At 39.7% G+C, this 7,500-nt stretch overlaps 1 protein-coding gene and 1 long non-coding RNA gene across 2 annotated transcripts in view; one reads left to right on the top strand and one right to left on the bottom strand.

The window, feature by feature from the left end:
- The window catches only part of LOC119579449, a 9,486-nt gene extending 6,158 nt beyond the window's left edge, over window positions 1–3,328 (bottom strand). Inside the window, exon 1 of the mRNA XM_037927262.1 lies at window positions 3,215–3,328. The gene's annotated coding sequence lies outside the window, so the exon portion shown is untranslated. The remainder of the gene's footprint in view (window positions 1–3,214) is intronic.
- The window catches only part of LOC119579450, a 63,186-nt gene continuing 58,970 nt past the window's right edge, over window positions 3,285–7,500 (top strand). Inside the window, exon 1 of the long non-coding RNA XR_005229289.1 lies at window positions 3,285–3,401. This is a non-coding gene — a long non-coding RNA (uncharacterized LOC119579450). The remainder of the gene's footprint in view (window positions 3,402–7,500) is intronic.

Genomic DNA, 7,500 nt, shown 5'->3' with positions numbered 1-7,500 from the left:
CCCCTCCTTTACATTTCCCCTCCCTCTCTATTTTCAGTGTATCTCCTCGGGTCACTTGCGTTAATATTCTAGTGTCGTGATATTTGTTTCAATGTTATTTTCAATTAAACAAATTATTTAATATACGTACGTTATATTTTGTAAGTGCGATTTCCAATTGACTTCACACTTGCCTTTCGCGATCGAATTATGACCGCGTGTGACCTGTCTAATGACTCTTTCTGACCGTGTGAACCCCGAAGTCAATTATCCGATTCGTTATCTTGGTGTTATAATAATCGGATGAACCTCACTTCGACCTCACTCAGGTAAATTCGGTCACTCTGTTTGCCATCTGCCCACGTTTAGAAATATTGTTTCTATTTTTATTTCAATTATATCTCGTCGTTAGAGATTACTTAAATTATATCAGCTACTACGATTTCATATTGTTCGTGATTTTCGATATCATTATTCATCAATTCATGTGAATTTGCCTCGCCGTCCTAACGATTTTCTTCCATTCCTCTCACGACAATCGTTAGGATGCTGACTGATTTTCATATGCCATTAATTATTCTGTATCGCGAACGTCATTTCATTGTTATTACGTGGTCCTTGGTGACGATCCCAACGACGGGTTTCTGGACATGTAATTAGTGTTTAAGTTGAATGTTGTCCTTTTACGTGCTCAGAAGCACATTTATCGCCCAGCTGCGATCCGGCGCCCGTGCGCGCCCAAAGTTTTTACGACTCTACGTGGGCATAGCGCTGGCATTTCCCAACGGGATAAGATGCCCAATTTGCGTATTATTTTTGCTACGTATGAGCCCGTCCCGGCAGTACCCTCTTCAACCTGAAAATATGGTGGGGTACTGGCCGCTTTTCCTCCGGGAATTTTTAGGCTTCAGTTAATATAACTTGTCACCATTTCATACATTTCACATACTATTGCAGAATCATTTCTCTGATTTCGAACAGTAGTTGATAGAAGGTTGCAATCGCCGTAGAGTAATAATTATATTACCATATTTATGAATGTTCTTTTCAAGCAGTTAGATCGGTATTTATTTTCCCTTGACCTCTAAGGGGTTTTTTTCCAGTTCGTTTACATACCCCGTCCCCATCCTCGCCTCGCCCTTTACTTATCAGTTCCACCACGCACGCCATTATATTTCTTATTACTCTCACTCACTTTATCTATCTGCTATGATTCTATACCTATTCTACCACTATTATATTTTCTACTCGTGTGCTATACTCTGACATTCACTTTATAACTCTAACTTATTTACTCACTTATCTCGTCTATTCACCCATCACTTCAGTTATGCAACTTCGTACATCGTATCTGTACAAATCACGTTAATTGCACAAGAATTACATGCGTATAATCTTGCGCCAATCTTGTATTCCTGCCTTGCATTACGTTTTATCGTGCCGTATGTTGTTATTAAGCGTATATGATGTAATGAGTCACTCCCAAGCGAACATGAGGACTACATTTACCTATTTTCATTATTGCTTTGCTTCGAAATGATGAAGGTGTCGGTGATAGACATATTCTAATCGATACTAATTTCTTATAAGTCAGATATACATTGTATGTATTATTGCACAGCACACTGTTAACCTTCGCATTGTTGCATTTTTTCTTTTCTCTAAGGAAGTCTGTCGTTCAAGATAGTCCTTGCGGACGTTACAACTTTTCCTTCCTTATAGCCATGCACAATGCTTATTTCTAGTAGTTTTTCACCTCTATCTATCCTGAGACAATTGCAACTCAAGCAAGTCCCTGCAGACTATTGCAATTGTCTCCCTAAGCATATTCCTCTCTTGACAGTGAAATTATATAAAAAAAAGTGATTATAAAAATTGAAAATTCAATATAAAAAAAATTAATACTATTTTCTTGCAATACATCTGATTATATCTTACATACGGCCCTTGTCACACAACCCCCCCCACCTCCCATTTCGCCCTCCTGTCTCTCTGCCTGTCTCTGCCCTTGGTGTACTTGTTTCAGAAAATGGCGGATCAGCTGCGCGAGAAGTCCGGGACGCAGCCTGCCAGGACCCACACCTAACACGGCCGACGACATTTGCTGCTCTCGTCGAGGACGACGGGTGGGTGCGTGAGCCGAGCGATCTCAGATTGGTCATTGGTCAAATGTCGTCAATGTCACGCCCTCCTACTAACAGGGGTGACCAATAGGGCGGCGTGCCCATGGCATCGCCGCCGTACTGACCTAAGCCACGCCCGCTGCACTCATGACCCCATAGCTGACCTGGAACCGTAAACACACTCTACCTCAAGTCGCGGCCCCGCTCGCCTGCGGCCTCCCGGGGGCTACCCCGGTCTCTCCTGTACAAGCCGGCCAATTCAACCTCGGTTCACGCTACATTACCAAGAATCTCCCATCAATAAATATACGCAACAGACCGTGCGTTTTACAAGTCCCTCACAGAGAGAGAGAGAAAGAAAGAAAGAAAGAGAGAGAGAGAGAGAGAGAGAGAGAGAGAGAGAGAGAGAGAGAGAGAGAGAGAGAGAGAGAGAGAGAGAGAGAGAGAGAGAGAGAGGGAGAAGGGCAGAGAGAGAGAGAGAGACAGAGACAGAGACACAGTGAGACAGAGACAGGGAGAGAGAGTAAGCACTAAGAAGTTGTACAAAACTCCCAAGGCTCAAAATCAAGCATGAAATTAATTTTCTATACTGGCATATAAAGAACATTTAACGAAATGCTTTTACGCCTAACAGTTATGCCTTATACCGTTATAGGTCATGATATTACATTAAATGTTATTTAACATCAACACCTTCAATCAGCTTTGATAAAGTAACATGATGTTTATAAAATTTGTATTCTTTAGGAGACACACTAATCTAGTGAATCAAAATAAACTTATTGTTATGACAGCTCACCCCTTTGAATATTTTAACCAATTAAAATAATGCTCATACAACCTGTTCTCTCTTGCTGATCTCAACACCAGAACATTAGTGTTTTACAAAAAGGAAAGAAAAGAAAAAATCTTATATCAACTAAAACAGCATAATCAATGAAAAATACTTTAATATTACATCCCCACTATTAGCACCACCACCCCAAAAAAGGAATTATATATTTACTTACTGATGTAATTTAGAGTATAGAGGGAATGTAGTATGAGTGTAGAATGTAGTATGTAGTATAATATATCATACTACATACTACATATAAAATATATTTACATACCTGCTGTAGTATAACTCTAATCAGGCAGCAGATAGTATGCTCTCCTGGGAACTACAACAACACTAAAGAATAGGCAGTGTGCTCCTATTACTCATGGATCTTATCTTATCTTGTTTTCATACTCTGGCGTTCGCCTGCTGGTATAATCATCCTAATTACAGCGATGGCAGAATCTAGTATTATTAAGGTATTTCATTGTATAAATTCGCGGTATCAAAGGTGTTTGTTTAATCATTTTTACTACTGTTGTTAATATTATGATTCTGAATGCATCACGTATATTATTGTATTTGCTGTTTATTTACATAACGGTTTGTTGTCAGGATTAAGAGGAAAAAGTTACTAACGGATCGTGACGAAAATCTACCGCAGGTTGTCTGTGGTCAGGCACTGGTTGAATGTGTTCTAGTGGTGTGATGAGAAGAAAATCGATTTGGATCAATGAAGGACTAAAATTTGGTCGTACTTTCAAGTCAGGATTTTACAAGTCAAACAAAGACACAGCCCTTGTCCCAGAGCCACTTTCAACCGTCCAGCTTCCTATTTTTCAGTCCACTACAAATACTCATCACCAGACTATAATGCATCTAGACTGGCTTCAGAATTTTAATGATATTATAATAGCGTGGTAACATTTAACAGAAGGTCTAAGAACCTATAATTTATAACATAGCTACTTAGGAGTGAATAGGTTCCGGCCAAAGAACACTGTAGGTTCTTTTACTCCCTCTATCCACACGGTATGTCTCTCAGTAAAGTGGCAGTTGATATCATTGGGAGTAATGAATTTTCCAATGAAGTGCGGTGCTGTTCGTGAACTTTGTACTATGAAATCACAATCACTGCTATTATGGGCTGTATGGCGTTGGTTACGCCCATCTAAAGTGAATATAGGTTTCCATCAAGTTTTCCAGCCATATAAACTGTTTTCCTTTGACCTCAGAGGTACCACGAAACAAGTGTCACAGGACATTTGACCCTAAAGTTATAGTATATAAAGGCGATTGTTGGTAGCTTTATGCTACCAACTAAAAGGCTGCCTCCCTGCATATCACAGTACTCCAGCCAAAGAAGTTCTTTCTGCCATCATGGACCTTAATGAAGTCATGCGCTTTCGTAGTACAAACTGTACAACGATGAAATGCTGAGATTAGGAAAACTCTACACATCCTACATTAAGGAAAATGAGAACCAAATCGTCAAGTATCAAGCAATTAATTGAAATGCGATGGTGATTTTAGAGATGAACTAAACAATTCCATTGATGAAGAGATAAGATTTACTGACATAGTTGTGATATGTACGATTCCCTGCGATTATATTAAATAGGTAGCCACCGTGACTTCAAACCCAGGACACAGTTATATGTATAAATGTATATTTATATGTGTATATATTACTCTAACGAATAAGTATCTGAACTAATGATTGTCAAGTAGGCTTAGTTATTAGTTATGTTATTTCTCGTTATACACATGTCTTTTCCATCAATATACTTCGTATATGGACTAAAAGTGTTTCAGTGAAACTCCCTAAACATTACAAGAGATAGTTCAGACCCCGAAAAGAGATACATATACAACTTTAAAAAATATATATTCATTTAGTAAGAACGACACCGACAGTGGCAATTTTCTTTCAAAATAATAATATCACTAATCCAGAATATGAGTATCATCTGCCTCAAGAATTTAAGGAAATTTTGCATGCTCACCATCACTAGACTTTACGGGAGCATATGAGGTCCTCTTCAATAATACCAAGTTAAATATTCCTAGCTTTCGAGAAACCAAATTATTTGATGAGACTGTACAACTTTCTGCTGTACCAAATTATTGCCTATACATTAGTAATTTATCTCGGGACAAGAGAGGATTGGCCTTGGACATCCATTATGACTACCTCGCCCATTTACACAGGGACCTCACATTTCTAATAAAACCGTATGGAAACCCTCTATTGAAATCCATTAAATGGGCAGTGAGGACTACTGCTAGTCTGCGTTTCCGAGATCATACAGACAGTTTTAACTGCATGACATTATAGTTTTTTTTCACCACAATGTTTGTTTACAAATCAATTTAGGATTATTTGGACTACGTAAGCTGATATCTTGACAATCTCAAGCTCACGGAAAGTACAGAAGCGCGTGTGTATTCAATAAGCTTCCTGTTGAAATTGGGGGAAAACAAACAATATGCTTTTAAATCTACCTTGCAACATCTCAACTTCCTTCATTATTTAGTCTTTTGAAACGGTTTCACTTATAAACATGTGAAAGGTTTGTTATATCAAAGGGAGAATTGTTAAGCTCTTTATGGCGTTTGTAAATTGTCCAAGTGGCTGAGCTTCAATACTTAAAATCGTGTGAAAAGGAATTGCAACTCTCTTAAACCAAGGGACATAAGCATATATTTTAAAAGATAATAAAATGAAATGGAGAGAGAGAGAGAGAGAGAGAGAGAGAGAGAGAGAGAGAGAGAGAGAGAAAAAAGAGAGAGAGAAGAGAGAGAGAGAGAGAGAGAGACAGAGACAGAGAGAAAGAGAGAAAGAGAGAGTGAGAAAATTTCTGAACATGAGACTGGTCCCGGAGTTAGATGAGGAATACCTGACTAAATTCTACTGCGATATTAAATAAATTCAGAGCAAATGCAGGCACCTCAAGGAAGATTTTAGAAGCAGAATACGAAAAGCGCTGCCTACTTAGTATCATGATCCACAGAATACAGGAACAAAATACAACACTGAAGTTTATCTATCTACTTTCCACGCAAGGAGAAAGGCAAATCCCCATCTGCTATATGGATCCTTATTAAAAAAAAAAAAAGGACACAACATTACATTTCATAAATTTCATTGTTGATATGCCAAGATCTGCAGTCTCCTTTTTAAACCAGTAGTTTTCGAAGAAATGTCAATACTTTTGAATTTACTATTGCCCAGACAGAAAAGGAAAGATTGTGTTCTAACAATTTCTGTCATCAGAGAAGTTAAACTAAATTGCGAAGATGGGAGTAGATATGCTACTTATGAAAACACAAGAAATTTGTTTAGTTTATGATATGAATGACACGTCTTATGGAAATATTATTATTAATATGCTTAGGCTGACATGGTTAACCTAATTTACATCAACACTGCGCTTTACAGTTACATAATCATTAGATAAAGCATATTATAAGAAATGTCAGACTTAAATAAGGTATATTGTAAGAAATGCAAGATTTATATTTGGTATGTTGATAAATAATTCGTCTTCAGCTTATTTACTTTCATCGGTTCAGATAATCTGTAAGGTGATGTATCACAGAATTCATATTCTCTCTCTCTCTCTCTCTCTCTCTCTCTCTCTCTCTCTCTCTCTCTCTCTCTTCTCTCTCTCTCTCTCTCTCTCTCTCTCTCTCTCTCTCTCTCTGTCTCTCTCTCCCTCCCTCTCCTCTCTCTCTCTCTCTCTCTCTCTCTCTCTCTCTCTCTCTCTCTCTCTCTCTCTCTCTCTCTCTCTCTCTCTCTCTCTCTCTCTCTCTCTCTCAATCAGTCAATCAATCAACATAAGTATACATCTATCTATATATTGCCTTTTTAACTTACTCATTTTGCTCAGTGTTTCTGGAGCAATGTATTTTTTCCCTTTTTTGTTCAGTAATCTGATTTGGTATTTCGTACATTTGCATTCAGTATTAGTGATAACATCAAGTCTCAACAGAACTAATATTGATACAAGATGCATGCACATATTCAGTAAATGTGACGAGAATAAAACTTTCACTGACAGTGTAAGAAGGTGTTAAGCCGTCTCAGTGTAGTGGACGGGCGCTGCCTGCTGGACCCCGTAGATCCAGCGAAGCACCAGCAACTTGCCGCAGGTACCAGTCGCCCCAGGATGCTGTGCATGGGCGACGCCTGGCGGACGCCTGCAGATCCAGTCAACTCCAGGAGCCCCGAGATGCCGCCCCTGCCCCGACGCCCGTAGATCCAGATGAAGATTACGAGGACGAGGACGAGCAAACCGCCGAGAGGGACCTGGACGAGATCTGTAAGGACGTGTGGACGAGGACGCCGGCGAGTTAGGCCTGGGCGAGGACTACGAGGACGTCTAGACGAATCCGACGTCAAGGAGGACCTGTGCGAGACTTTCGAGGACGTGTGGACATCGAGGACGGACAGATTATACCGAGGACCAGGAGGATGAGGACGACAGGGACGAGAAGCCACGAAGATGCACCAGGACAACGCACGAGAACGAGACGACCAGCCAAGTTAGGTCACCCTTGAAGGCGCCTCGAGGG

This window comes from Penaeus monodon, chromosome 12, assembly GCF_015228065.2.
Source record: "Penaeus monodon isolate SGIC_2016 chromosome 12, NSTDA_Pmon_1, whole genome shotgun sequence".
NCBI classification, from domain to species: Eukaryota; Metazoa; Arthropoda; class Malacostraca; order Decapoda; family Penaeidae; genus Penaeus; species Penaeus monodon.
Note: the sequence above shows the minus strand (reverse complement) of the source record. Positions and strands in the feature narration are given on the sequence as shown.